Source organism: Equus caballus, chromosome 15, assembly GCF_041296265.1.
Source record: "Equus caballus isolate H_3958 breed thoroughbred chromosome 15, TB-T2T, whole genome shotgun sequence".
Taxonomy (NCBI): Eukaryota; Metazoa; Chordata; class Mammalia; order Perissodactyla; family Equidae; genus Equus; species Equus caballus.
Genome location: NC_091698.1, coordinates 54,517,230 through 54,532,029, shown reverse-complemented (window position 1 = coordinate 54,532,029; position 14,800 = coordinate 54,517,230). Strand labels below are relative to the sequence as shown.

Here is a 14,800-nt window from a genome sequence, read left to right as displayed (position 1 = left end):
CTCTTCCCTTGTGGTTTGATGGCTTTATTTAGTATTACATTTGGTTTCCATTCTCTTAATTTTTTGTACATTTATTATAGATTTCCGGTTTCTGATTACCATGAGGTTCATATATAATAACCTATGTAAATAATAATCTATGTTAAGTTTATAGTCTCTTAAGTTTGACCTCTTACTAAAATCCCTACTCTTTTACTCCCTTCCCCCCACATATTTAACCTCTTTTTTTGTGTATGTGTATCCTCTTATTATAGAAATAGATAATTTTAGTACTTTTGTCTTTTTTTTTTTTTTAAAGATTTTATTTTTTTCCTTTTTCTCCCCAAAGCCCCCCGGTACATAGTTGTATATTCTTCGTTGTGGGTCCTTCTAGTTGTGGCATGTGAGATGCTGCCTCAGCGTGGTCTGATGAGCAGTGCCATGTCCGTGCCCAGGATTCGAACCAACGAAACACTGGGCCGCCTGCAGCGGAGCGCGCGAACTTAACCACTCGGCCAGGGGGCCAGCCCCAGTACTTTTGTCTTTTTACCTTCATATTAGCTTCATAGATGATTGATCTTCTACCTTTACTGTATATTTTCTTTTACCAGTGATTTTTTTCAATATAATTTTGTTATTCCTATTGGTGGTCTTTTCTTTTCCATTCAGATAAGTCCCTTTAACATTTCTTGTAAGGCCAGTTTATTGGTGATAAACTTCCTTAGTTTTTGTTTGTCTGGGAAATTATTTCTCTCTCTCTCCTTCCATTCTGAATGGTAACCTTGCCAGGTAGAGTATACTTGACTGAAGGCTTTTTGCTTTCATTACTCTAAGTATATCATACCACTCCCTTCCAGCCTGTAAAGTTTCTGCCATGAAGTCAGCTGATAGCCTTATGGAGTTTCCTTTGTATCTAACTTGTTGCCTTTCTCTTGCAGCTTTTAGGATTCTCTCTTTATCTTTAATTCTTGACATTTTAATTATAATGTGTCTTAGTGTGGGCCTCTTTGGCTTCATCTTGTTTGGTGCTCTCTGTGCTTCCTGTACCTGGGTATCTGTTTCCTTCCTTAGTTTGGGAAAGTTTTCCACTATTATTTCTTCAAATAGATTCTCTGCCTCTTTGTCTCTCTCGTCTCTTTATGGCAAACCTTTACTATGGATGTTAGTATGCTTGATGTTGTCCCAGAGGTCCCTTAGACTGTCCTCATTCTTTTTAATTCTTTTTTCTTTTTTCTGTTCAGCTTGGGTGATTCCCTCTACTCTTTCATCCGGCTCACTGATCCATTCTTCTGTGTCATCTGCTCTGCTATTGATTCCCTCTGGTAAGTTTTTCATTTCCATTATTGTATTCCTCAGTTCTGATTGATTCTTTTTTATATTTTCCAGTTCTTTATTGAAGTTCTCACTGTGTTCATCTATTCTCCCAAGATCAGTGAGCATCCTTATGACTATTAATTTGTACTCTTTATCAGGTATATTGTTTATCTCTGCTTTGTTTAGTTCTTTTTCTGAGGATTTGTCCTGTCCCCTTATTTGGAACACATTCCTTTGCCTGCTCATTTTGCCTTTTTCTCTGTGCTTATACTTGTGTATTAGGTAGATCATCTATGTCTCCTGATCTTGGAGAAGGGGTCTTATGTAAGAGATGCCTTATGAGGCCCAGCAGTGTGTTTCCCTCTTGTCACCAGTCCCAAATGTTCTGGGAGTGTCCCCTGTGTGAGTTACGTGTATCCTTCTATTGTGGCAGGGTTGCTCTTACTGCAGGTGCATGGGAAGGCTAGGCTGCTTCCCTGGCCGGCTGGTTGTAAGGCTCTACTGCATGTGGCTGCTATGGTCCCTTTAGTCACTTTATTGGGTGGTGGGAGCCCCAGTGCAGGTAGCTGCAAGATCTAATAGCACACATCTGCTGCTGTGTTGCTGTTCAGTGACTAGGCCCCCAGCATGGCTGGTTGCTAGGTTCACGGGCTCACAATTGCTGTAGGCCTCTGGCCTGCAAGGCTATTGTCAGCTCTCTTAGGAGTGCAGCTGGGTGGGGCCAGCCCCAGGCATGGAAGCACCCTATTGTTTCAGATGTTGGAAGGTGGGGCCCATCTCCTATGTGGCTCTTTGAGAAGCACAAGTCTGCTGCAGTTGAAAGTCCCACCACCCACAGGCCCATGCTCCCTGTCAATGCAGTCCCACCCTGTGCACATTCTCTGCTCCACTAAAGTGGACCCACTTGCCCCACTGCAAGTTGCCTGCAGGCTTGCTGGTGGGCAGGGCCAGTTTCTAGGGTGGGCTGCCTGCCTGGGGCTCAGTAGGATTGAATTGGCACTCCAGTGGGCTGGGAAAACCCCTGCTCTAACAAGCCAGGGGAAGAAATCCAATGGTGTCTGCTAGCATCTGTGTCAACGTGCCTGTAATAGGTCACAATAATGGCTGCCACTAGTGTTTCAGTCCCTGGGGAGGTGGTCCTGGCAGTCTCCTGCCTCCCTGAGATCTACCAACAGTCTACCAGGTGAGTCTCTTTCACCAAAGGAGTGTGCACCTTTCTTTCTTGTGATTTTATGTTGGTTTCTGGAATGGGTGAATTTCTGCATGTGCCCTTTGAGGACAGGCTTTTCTTTCTCCTATGTTTGATAGCTTTTCTGGAGGTATTCCCCATTGTTTTTAATAGCCAGCAAAGCCAGATATTATGGCACTCATCTCAGTTATGTTGAATTCAAGAGCTGCTTATTGTGGCAAAGCTATCCTGCTCAGATCCCCTGCTCCTCCAGGAAAAGGTTCATACCAGGAACGGTTGAAGCACCATGGCTAGAATGTGTTTTTTTCCTTTCCAGAAAGGTATTTCTTTCTCTTTCACTTTAGTCAGTGTTGTCTCTTGTTGTGGGGGTTCTTTTTATTCAGTTTCTGGTTCTCTCTCAGGGGTAATTGTTGCACAGGTAGTTATAAGTTTGTCGTGTCAGTGGGAGGAGGTAAATTCAGAGTCCTCCCACTTTGCCATCTTCCCGGCAATCCACATTGATACTAATCTTTAAAATTCATAGTAGCAACAACTACCTATAAATAAATAATTGTATGTTTAAGTACAGTACTTTGAATAAGTAAGCATGCAAGAAGGGGCCGGCCTAGTGGCATAGTGGTTAAGTTCGTGTGCTCTGCTTCAGCAGCCTGGGGTTTGCAGGTTTGCAGATTTGAATCCTGGGCACAGACCTAGCACCACTTGTCAAGCCATGCTGTGGTGGCATCCCACATACAAAATAGAGGAAGATTGGCACAGGTGTTAGCTCAAGACTGATCTTCCTCACCAAAAATTTTAAAAAAGCATGCAAGAAAGTCTGTTGAATGCCTGTTAAATAAAAAGGTAATTTTTAGTTGCATCTTTTATTACATTTTCTACATATCTTGCATTATTCTCCTGTTATTGTCTAAATCAGGAGTGGATGAAGCTTGGGGTATAGGCCGTTCTGAGGTACAATTCCTCTCTATCTGTGGACCTGTGGAACTAGAAAACAAGTTATCTTCTCCCCAAATAGAATGATGGGACAGGCATAGGATAACAATTATAAACATTCTAGTTCAAAAAGGGATAAAATTGAAGGAAGTAAAAAGGAGTTACTAGTCTCAAGCAATTTCAAAATCCAGCTGGGGAAACTTCATTAAGTTTCAAGGTCTGGAAATAATCCTCTATGGTGCATGAGTCTTCTTTTTCATGAAAGGAATCACATGTTTGCAACTGTATGATTTTCTCAGCCTGTTTCCTGCCTGTAGAATTGTGGGAATCTCACAGCCTTGTTTCTTTTCTTACTCTCTCTGTTGTTTTGGCCCACACTGACAGTATTTCTGGTGATATAAAATTCTCAAGAACTTTGTGGGTCTCCCATGTATGTCACAAAGATTTACTTTATTAGATAAGAGGCTCATCTACAGATCTTGACTAGATATGCCCATCTCTAATTTTGGATTTTGCTGAGATGGCTGAAGGACATAGTCTTTAAGCTTCCTAGAAGCTCTTTGGTTTGATTCAGGGGATCTGTGAGTCACACCCAAATCTCTTCAAAGAACCTTTTGTGTGACTGAATACTCTGACCTTTTGATCTTCCTGAGGTGTTAGCTGAAGTTTGTGCAGCCACATCCTCAGTTTTTTCTCTAGAGTATACTTCCCTAACAGTGTGGATCTCTTAATTTAGTGTCTTTTTTAACTGGAATAAGCTGAGAATTTCCCAAATTATCAAATCCTGGAGCCTATTCATTTAACAGTTCTTTCTTCAATTTATTTCTTTCCTCTCACATTTTGCTATAAGCAGCAAGAAGAAACTAATTTGCACCTTCAACATTTTGCTTGGAAATCTCCTCAGCTAAATGTAGAATTTCATAATTTATAAGTTCTGCAGGACACAATTCCTTAAAGTTCATATTTCTACTAACAGTCTATTCAATGTGATCTAGACTTTTTCTATCATGCTCCTCAATATTCTTCCAGCCTCTGCCTACTGCTCAATTCTAAAGCCACTTTCACATATTTAGTTATTTTTTTCAGGAGCAAAACAAATGATTCTCTTCCAGGTACCAAAATCTGTGTTAATCTTCTATTCCTGCTATAACAAATCACCACAAACTTACTAGCTTTAAGCAGCACAAATTCATTATTTTACAGTTTTGTAGGTTAGAAATCAGGTGCAGGTCTCACTGAGTTAAAATCAAGGTATCTTCAGGGCTGCATTCCTTTCTAGAGACTCTAGGGGAGCTCTGTTTCCTGTTCACTCAGATTGATAAAGAATTCCGTTCCTGGCATTTGTAGGACTAAGGTTCCCATTTACTTGTTGGCTCTAAACTGAGGGTTGTTCCAAGTTTCTAGGGTCCACTGTAAGCTGAGGGTTGTTCCAAGCTTCTAGAGGCCATTACTCTCCTTGGCTCATTGTCCCCTTGCTCTATCTTCAAAGTCTGCAGTGGCAGCTTTTCACGTCATATCTCTCTGACTCCCATAGCTTTTGATATTAAATTTGCCAGAGTCACTCATTTCCAAATGTTATATAATCCATCATTTTTCCTTTTTTAAACCAGGGGTCACTTAGAAGCCTGTTTTAAGATCTCCAAATGGTTGATTTGGAAGCTATTGTATGTGTGTATGTGTGTGGGATGGAGATGTGTGTTGCAATATGGTCAGAGAACATAACTTCTATGGTTTCAACTTTGGGAATTTTATTGGGATTGTCTTTGTGGCCTAATATATGATTCATTTTTGTAAAAGTTCCATAAGCATTTGAAAAAAACATGTATTTTCTGCTTATTGGGTATAAAGTTCTATATACTTATGAGATTTAGTTTGTAGCTATGTAAATCAAATTCCCTATATCCTCTCTTATTTTCTTCGGCTTGATCTGTCAGATTTTTAGGGAGATGTACTACAGTATGGATTTTATTTTAGATTATGAATTATTCTACAATTTTCTGGGAGAGAAAAAGCACTACGTATACGTAAATCATGTTATATATAACCAATGTTTCTGAATAGAAATATAACTAGTTAAAACTGGAGAAATCTGTTTACACAGTATCACAAATCATCCCAGCAAGTTTTTATTATTTCCTCTCCTTGCATTTAATGCTCTAACTCTACTGGTACCCAACCACTAAGTTGATTCTTCTTTATTTCCCATCAGTTTTCCTGAACATGGAGTATTTGTTGCTTCCCAAGGTCTACAGGCTAGAAATTTTGAAAAGCTAAGACAATTCAAGAAACTGGTGACGCATTCTGAGAATAATGTGGGGTTCTAAAACCAATTTAGTCCCCAAATCCCAAGAAAGGAAATTTGGGAGACGGGGCAGCTTCCTAGAGTGAGGTCTCTACTTTGCTTGCAACCTTTAGTGTGGAATACACTTTCTATTGACTTGCATTTTGTAAAATTAGAATTTGGACAGTCCTTCAGTACTGACCTGATGAATTCATTTTATGTGTTTATTGATTGATTTTTGTTTTTATTTTAAATCTTTTAGCTTAGTCTAGTGACCATCACCATAAAGAACTACGGCAAATAACTTATTATAAATTAACATCCCAAGTGCTGCCTTAAAAGAAATTTTAAAAAAATTTTTAAATCACATAATCCATGTCTTAAATGTAGAGCACTCTGCATTCCTATGTGAAGGCCTAACGAGGGCACATTCAGAAAGAATTGCTCCCATTTTTCTCAAGATTTATGGGTTTCCATTGTAAAACTGTTTTTTCATAACTTAATCTTAAGGACCTTAAGTGTCCCATAGTTAAATATGCTTAGTTTGGAGAGTTAAGAAATGTAAAACCTATTTTAAGAACCACACTCTGCTAACTTACTTTTTAGGAAAGCAAAATCGACAGGGTTCTAAGTGATAACGGGCCAGTGAAGATTTACTGTCTTAGTTATTTCGAAGGCTGAACCTCTTGGTTTTCTGTGCCTTACTAAACTAGTTACTCTGCTGAACTTTGAATTAACAACATAAAAACCATCAGCAGCATAAAAGGGAAGCTGCTGCAATATCCTCTTATCAGAAAAAAGAGACAAGGCATAAAATCTTTGGCTTTGGGAACAAATATGTAGTAAATCATTTATGCAAGAGAGATTTGGGAAAGGAAATGTGGCATCCAGACAAATAAATAAAATACTGACAGTGCAGTATTAAAATGAATTTAGCTAGCATTTAACTAAAGAGTGAAAATAGCCTGGTTTTAGCTTCAAACTGGTTGAAGAGCACAAACTTCTTAGGCTGTGTTCGCTGACCTGCAGACAGATTTTCCCTCTTAATTCACGTTTCACAGGCTTTCCTGAGAAACATGTTATCAAGTTTTAGATATGCCAAAATCTTGGTGCAAGGTCATAAGGATACATATTTCTTCACAGGAAGCTATGTAAAAGGTTTCAAGCTTCAGTGTAAAGGGAGGTTTATCTGTCTATGTCCTTTCTTGTCAGCTGCTCATTTTGTACCCGAACTATAAAATGCCGTCTCTCCCTTTTCACTTGTCTCAACTAGAACCCTGGAGACTCCACAAGAACTCAAGTCTAAATCTTCAACTTTCCCTGACAAACAAGCCTGGGAGGTCCCCCTGACCTCACCAGCTCAAAGTAGTCTTTCTCTCCAGCTTTTGAAGTTTTGTACCAATTAGTACCCATTCATTTGCCAAGTAACCATGTGCTGACTTGTGACTTTTTCCTTTAGTCTTTTTGTAAACAATTATTTACTTCTTTCCTGTTATTGAATTTTCAACATTTATATTTAATCATTTATATCAGTTTGTAAGATCCTTGAAGTCAGGGTCCATGTATTATTCTTATTTGAGTAAGAAGGGAAAGAAGGGGATTGAAAAAGTGGTAACCTCTACCTGCATTGGGGCTCTCAGCTGTTGCAAACCCATGAAGCCAAAGAAATATACCTATTTTTTATGACAACGTACTTAACTCAGCCAGGCTGTATAGGATAGCATGGTTATTATTATGATTATTGTTATCTTGGAGATAACCACCAGTTGTTTAGTAGTCACATCCCGTCAAATACACCTTGCTAGGGAAGCTGAGGGAGGGTGAATAAAAAAAGTAAGGGAAAGAAAGGTCAGCAAGGTAGAGTTGAGGGGCCCAATGAGGAGCAGGGCCTGAAGCAGGTCCAGGTGATGGGATGCAGGGCAGGGAATAGCTGGTCCAGTGAACAAATAGGAAAGAGGTTTAGGAGAACATCAAAGATAAGAATGGGGACCAGGTCTGCTGCCTGCACAGTGATGCATGCCTGGACCATCTTAGATTAAAGAATCAGAGATGAAGCAGATATATCTGAGCCACAAAAGCAAGTTCAGGGCTTCAAACAAGCTATCTCTCCACATCTACGGAGCTTTTATGCTTTAGTTAAGAATAAAATCTGTTCCAGAACATATAGGTCTCTCAGTTCAGGTACGATTTAGGCTACTAGGAAAAGTTCTTCTTGTTCCTTGTATTCTTTCTGTACTTCCTGGCATCCTTGCACTTCCTTAGGGCCCTGGAATGGTCCTATCTCCTTCCCATCAACTCCACCTTCCACATCAAGTCTTTTATTCTTATACTCAGCCTTATCTGAATGCTCCTTCCAGTCTCCTCTGCATTCAGGCTGCCAACGTGAATTCCCTAGTGCAAAGAACTGCATTCTCAGGCATGAGTTGCACTGTAAGGCTCCCAGTTTCTGGTTGTCTTAGCATACGTTTGCAATATCAGTGCCTAGGGTGGCAATAAAGCCCTATTCACAGAAGATGCTATGTCAGACTCCTACACAGACTTCTATTATTCCAATCCTTTGGGCTATTCTAAAGAGCTTTATCTATTCCTCCCACTTTCCCTAGCATTAGCCATGTGCCCATTTCTCCTGGCTATTTGTTTAAGTAGAGTGTACCTGTTTGGTCTGTTTAAACAGGAATTAGGAAGTCTTGTTAATGGTAGCTTACAGGGTTACTGCAGGTCTGTGCAGACTTGCTATTTCTCAAATTATTTATACAATTTATTTGTCTACATTCTCTTACCTCTGTATCTCTAAAATCCACCTTAATGCAATATAGCCCTTAGTGCCAAACCAATTTTTTCTAATACATGTTTTCCCTAAAGCCCCAATACCTTCATTCCTTTGTTCTGATTTATTGCTGCTGCATAACCACGGCTACAAGGCATAAAAAATAATAATAATAAAAATTTTAAAACCCTAGTAACAAGCACATCGGGATTAACATACTAGGTCTATGTTAAACCACCCAACAATGAACTAACTCATCTTTAATTTATTAGCTTGATTCTGATATAAATTCTGAATGAAAAGTAAAAGGTTGTATAGATTAATAATATTAAAGTTGCAAAACAAACCCCTGAAAAATAGGAAATGTTAAGCAGAGGGAGCTGTGCCATCTTTAATTCATTGCTCTGTTCCTAGGCAATTCCATGCATGCAAGATACAGGCTCACGAATGTGTTTTTAAAAAGACTGCGGTACCCAACCCATCGGTTCAAGGTATAAACAGCACAGCATATAATCCCAAACTTTAGGGCCTAACTCACGTGTATTCCATGTGACATTAGCATGAAAAACATTTTATTGTGAGCTTTCATTAAGTATCACTTGTTTCTGTAAGTTCTACACAGATAGGTCTATCATTCTAGAGGCAAAAATTGCAGGTCAAGTATTCGATAAATCCCCAAGTGGCCTAAAGAAGGTATTACTGGCACCCACAGTATTCAACCTGCAGCCAGGGATTAAGGACTTGGAGCTGAGGAATCTAAATCAACACCCTCAGAATGAAAAGAGCTTCAGGGCCAAGTGACTTGGGCTTTCTCAAAACTTTTAATATTCAGTAAAATCTTGTTTATTTAACCTGATAGGGAAGGTCAGCCTGAATTTGTGAGATGGACACATGACAAACAACTTCCAAATAATGGTAGTGATTCCTTGGTTTCCAGCATACATAGTTATTTCAGTTCAAGCTCTTGTGATTACCAAATTATGGTTCCGTCCCTCTTGCTGGAACTGACAAGAAAGAGTGAAACCGGCATCTTAATTCTACAAACACTAGACAATTTTTATAGATAACTTAGTTAATAATTAGTTTAAACATTCTCCCTTTAATATATTTACATTAGCAGGTCTCAACGGGACACACTGATGTGTTGCAAGCAACCTAATACCACTCATAGTAGAAGTATAAAAGTTTGCAAATGATTAACTTTTAAAAATAAACCAGAGGAGGCCGGCCCCATGGTCGAGTGGTTAAGTTCGTGTGCTCCGCTTCGGCAGCCCAGGGTTTCAGCCGTTTGAATCCTGGACGTGGACATGGCCCTGCTCATCAGGCCATGCTAAGGTGGCATTCCACATGCCACAACTAGAAGGACCCACAACTAGAAATGCACAACTGTGTACCAGGTGGCTTTGGGAGAAAAAGGAAAAAAAATAAAATCTTAAAAAAAAATAATAAACCAGAGAAGATTTAAGCTTGTCACAATAATATGAGGGTCACACATTTGCATTTAAATACGCTTTCTCAAGAGAAAAAGCAAGAGTGGGGTTACAGAGATGAAGACAAGAACTGCCCATGGGGCTGTGTTGCTTGTGCCAACACCATTCTTGTATGTCATGGAAAAAACAGGAGAGAACCAATGCTCTACATCATCAATTTTCTTAACAAACCCTTTCATTATACAGAGGTAGAACTAGACCTTACTTACTTACCTTTCTAATTATAGCCCATGGTTAGAATTAATTAGGTTTTACTTGCTGTCTAAAACTACATATAGCAAAGAATGTGGACCTTGGAGATTTACCCACCACTAGTATATTATTGAATATTGTAGTGAAATGAGATATGCTAGGGAAGAAGCGTGTAATCTAAAGAAACAGTGGGATCTCTGGTAAGCCTCAAGGGGTGGTCCCACCTTGGTGAGGTCACCTCAGGCCAGTCTTCATCTTGCAGGTTGAGAAACTCAACTTTGCTAGGGCTCTATTGTTCCTCAGATGGAGACAACTGATTTGAGCTGTCCAAACTGTCAAGAGACTGCTGTTTAATGTTATTCATTTACAGATGTTATTCACTTACAGTGGTGAATATTCCTTTCCAATTACCAAAGTTACTTCCTTTCTGATCCCATAGTACCCTGAGAATTGAATGACTACAAACCTGGGTGGAAAGCATGGAATCAGAGAAAAAAGTGGAAGTGAAGGATGGTCTTAGGAATATCCTTGAGGTTGTGATGAGGTCTGGAGAATTATCCTTGACTTACAATAGAGAATACCTTTCTAGTCACCTGCCTGGCTGAGTTCCCAGAGGAGGCATACCCTCCTCTGCAGAGTGCTGGACAAACACTGGCAATTTCTGACTCTTTGGGTTTCCTTTCTCTAAGCGTCCTGAGTTCCTTCCTCTCAGACAATTGGCTCGGTTTCAGTATACTTCTGCAACTGTTAGGGTTCTGTGGTTATACATAATAGAAATGAACTTTGGTTATCTTGAGCACAAAGGTGAAATTTATTGGAAGGAGCTTAGAACTCTTACACAATTGGGTGAAAAGCTGAAGTCCTAGGTCTCTAAAAGGACCCATGGAGCTGCCCTCAGGATGCCTACCTCTTCATTCAAGGAAATAGACACTTAAATAAAAAGAAGCAAGAAAGTGTATAACTTTACCATAGAAATACACTCAAATTAATAGAGATTACCAAGAAGGGAATGATCAATTGTCCGTGGCTAGGGGTAGGATAAGGTTTAAGGTGAGGAAGGGCTTCATAGGGGAGGAGATATTTGAGCTGACTCTAAAAAGCTGAGTAGTAGATGTTTGCCTGGTGATCAAAGAAAGGGCACTCAAGGCACAGAGACATGGAGGTATGGAAGAGGATGGCATATTTAAGGAAGTGAATGTCATTCCACATACCTTCAGCATGGAGTGGGGGTTGGTAAGGTGGAGTTTAGTGAGAAAAACTGAAGAGAAAGCAGAAGACTGACCATGAAGAATCATATTGCAGTAAACTGATCATAGAGCACTGTTATCAAATTCAAAAATAAGTTTTATGTGTAAAACTCCTACAAACCAGAAACTTTAAAAAAAAATATTCATGGGGATTCTTTTTCTTGTCTTTTTTTTTTTTATTGGGAAGATTAGCCCTGAGCTAACTGCTGCCAACCCTCCACTTTTCCCTGAGGAAGACTGGCCCTGAGCTAATATCCATGCCCATCTTCCTCTGCTTTATATGTGGGACGCCTACCACAGCATGGTGTGCCAAGCGGTGCCATGTCTGCAGCTAGGATCGGAACCAGTGAACCCTGGGCCACCAAGAAGTGGAAAGTGCGAACTTAACCACTGTGCCACCGGGCTGGCCCCCGGAAATTCTTTTTTACTCAGATGTTCATCGATTATAAACTATGTCCTACTCCTACAGCTGCCCTTGTTTGAGTTCAGGAAAAGGAGCTCGTGGTGTCTCTCTTGGTAATCTGGACTGTAGCTCTTGGAAGAGAGTAAAAATCACTTTCCTTGGTGCCATTGCCCTGTGTTAGGCACAAGATGATAAGAAAATGAATCTTAACAAGGACATCCATTTTAATTAGAAATGGCTTCTTGGTGCCAACCTGGTGGCATAGTGATTAAATTCATGCACTCTGCTTGGGCGGCCCAGGGTTTACGGGTTCAGATCCCAGGCATGGACCTACACATCACTCATCAAGCCGTGCTGTGGCAGCATCCCACATACAAAATAAAGGAATATTGGCACAGATGTTAGCTCAGTGACAATCTTCCTCAAGCAAAAAGAGGAAGATTGGTAACATATGTTAGCTCAGCCAATCTTCCTCATCCAAAAGAAAAAAAAAAGAAATGGCTTCTTCATAAAACTTGTACATCTTATGGCTCTGAGCTTTGCCTAAAGTGTTTGACATGCCCTTGCTAATCAAACCGTTTTTCCTTCAACACTGAGCAGAGCTTTATGTAGAAAGATTTGCTTACAGGCTTTCAGCACACTCAGCTAAGAGCAGGGTTTTCAGTCTTGCTACACCAGTGTGCTGGTTCCATTTATCATTCAGACCATCTGTGATGAGGTCTATTTTGTTAACTCAGAAAACCTCAATTTCTGTAAGACTTTAAGATGAGGCATTAACATATTTCAATGGATTGTGCTACCATTATGGTTTTGGAGACTTCTCATTTCTGTTATAAAAAAGAAAAACTCTGCCGTCTAAGCTTCTCATAAGAAACTATTTTTACATTTATAATCTTTAAAGATGCTTATAGAAAGAAGTGCTTTGAACTCTTTCAGTAAGATTTAGCTCAGCCTAAAGCTTAACAATAATGTAATTTGAGTGAAGGTGTCTGATCCTACCTGTCAGAGATACTGCAGAAAGATACATAAATCACAGTCAGAATCTCATCTGAAACCAGTTTAAAAATGCATGTGGCTAAGAGTCAGTCCTGTGTGATCTGGTTTCTTAATACCGTAGTATACCCTGAGTATTGGGATCTCAGAGCTGGAATGCACTTTAAAACTCATTTTATCAACTCGTTTGTGTGACAGATGAGTAAACTGAGGCCATGCATTCTGACTGGAAAGCATACTTTCTTTCCACTATCCTCTTGCTGGTCAAAGTGTGCTTCCTGGAACCAGCAGCAGCATCTGGGAGCTTGTTGGAAATGCGGGACCTCGGGCATTGCAGCAGACGGACTGCATCAGAATCTCCATTTTTACAAGATCTCCAAATGGTTCATACCCACGTTAAAGTTGGAGAAGTACTGCTCCACAACACATTGTTTCCCAAGAGAAGGGCAAGGTGTTGGAATCAGATTGATCCAGATTCAAAATCCAGATTATTCACTAACTAATGAAGTGGGCTTGAGCAAATTGCTTAACCTCTCTGGTCCTCAGTGTCCTCACTAGTTAAATGAGGGTAATAACACCTGCACTGGAAGGTCACCATGGAGTTTAAATGAAATAGTGTTTGTATAGTTCCTAGCCGACTGCCTGACAGCAGCCCCTCAATAAATGGAAACTGCTACTACTGCTGCCACTGCTCCTACTGCTGCCGCTGCTACTGCCACTACTGCTACTGTTGCTACTGCGACTGCTATTACTGCTACTGTTACTACAGCTATTACTGCTACTGCCACTACTGCTGCTCCTGCAGCTATTACTACTGCTGTTGCTTCTACTTCTACCATGGCTGCCACTACCACCATGGTTATTAATATCTCAGAGAGGGAAAGTAACCTGTCACACATTGACAAGTGACCAAAGTGAAACTGGAGCCCAGGTCTCCTGACTGTTATTCCAGGGCAGCCTTCCCTGTACCTCATAATTTCCTTTCTGGTTTAGGTAAATGCTAGAGCTAACATTCTTATATAAGACCACCTCAATTCTTGGAGTAGGAAGTAGAAAAAGGAGACTGCTGTTTTAAGGTTTCCATTTAAACCTCCTGGAATAATAAAGTCAATTTATTCAATATGTGTCTTCTCAAACTGTCATATCTTCATCTTGGTCTGAGTTTCTTCTAGGTGGCAGCTTCTGTTTCTTTCAACTATGGAATACAGCTTTTCTCTAATTTTTCTTCTGGCCTCCAAAAAATTTTCCACAGAAATTTTTGGTGGATCTGATAGTACATTTGTTTTCTCAGAAAACAGGACATATGTTAAACTACAAGGTGACCTTGATTTTTTAAAGAAGAATTTTGTGTATTTCAGTCTTAATCCTTTCAGGGTTCAAGTGTACCCACCTCTGAAGATAGGTAAATGCACTTTGAATTGTTGTAATGGGAGAAAAAAGCCCTCATGGTATAAAAACAGGATTTTTCCATTTTGCAAACTGAAATAGATGTTGATTCCTTTCTTTGAGGTCCCAGAATGACTTCTTGTCCCTGTTAGAATTGAATGTACGTGGCTTAATTTGAGAACATTGACTAAAATGCTAACCTCTTAGCCTCAGACAGACTGGATTCCAAAAAGTTGTAAATCCTCTGGGTGATGGAACAGCATATGTGTGTGGAGAGTATCCAAATGTCCCAACAACATCTGTAAAAGCACTTTGCAGCCATTAATACCTAACTGATATCTCTCTCTCCCTTAACTAAGTGTAAATAGAAGAACCGGATTAAAGAATAGGGCCAGTTTCAGGTTGGCCCCACTGTAGAAGCTGATGCAGTTCCATGCTTTATAAGAAATTATGTGGCCTAAGATGGATGGGCCCCGTGAAAGCTGTACATCTGAGCCCATGAGTAGGCTCTTCAGTACCAGTGGAGGAGTTCTGGGTTGAAACAGAAAACCCTTGAACATGCTCTGGTGGAAGTGACACATGTCCTTAATATCCAAAATATATAAGGAACTCATACAACTCAATAGCAA

The 14,800-nt window shown here is 40.0% G+C and overlaps 1 protein-coding gene across 22 annotated transcripts in view; it reads left to right on the top strand.

The window, feature by feature from the left end:
- Window positions 1-14,800, top strand: part of EHBP1 (EH domain binding protein 1) — a 479,839-nt gene that overhangs the window by 84,544 nt on the left and 380,495 nt on the right. For 7 of the 22 annotated variants that reach the window (XM_070235417.1, XM_070235411.1, XM_070235392.1 and 4 more), the window contains one exon: window positions 1,221-1,301. The exons of the other annotated variants lie outside the window; for them this stretch is intronic. The gene's annotated coding sequence lies outside the window, so the exon portion shown is untranslated. The remainder of the gene's footprint in view (window positions 1-1,220; window positions 1,302-14,800) is intronic. 22 annotated transcript variants of the gene reach the window in all.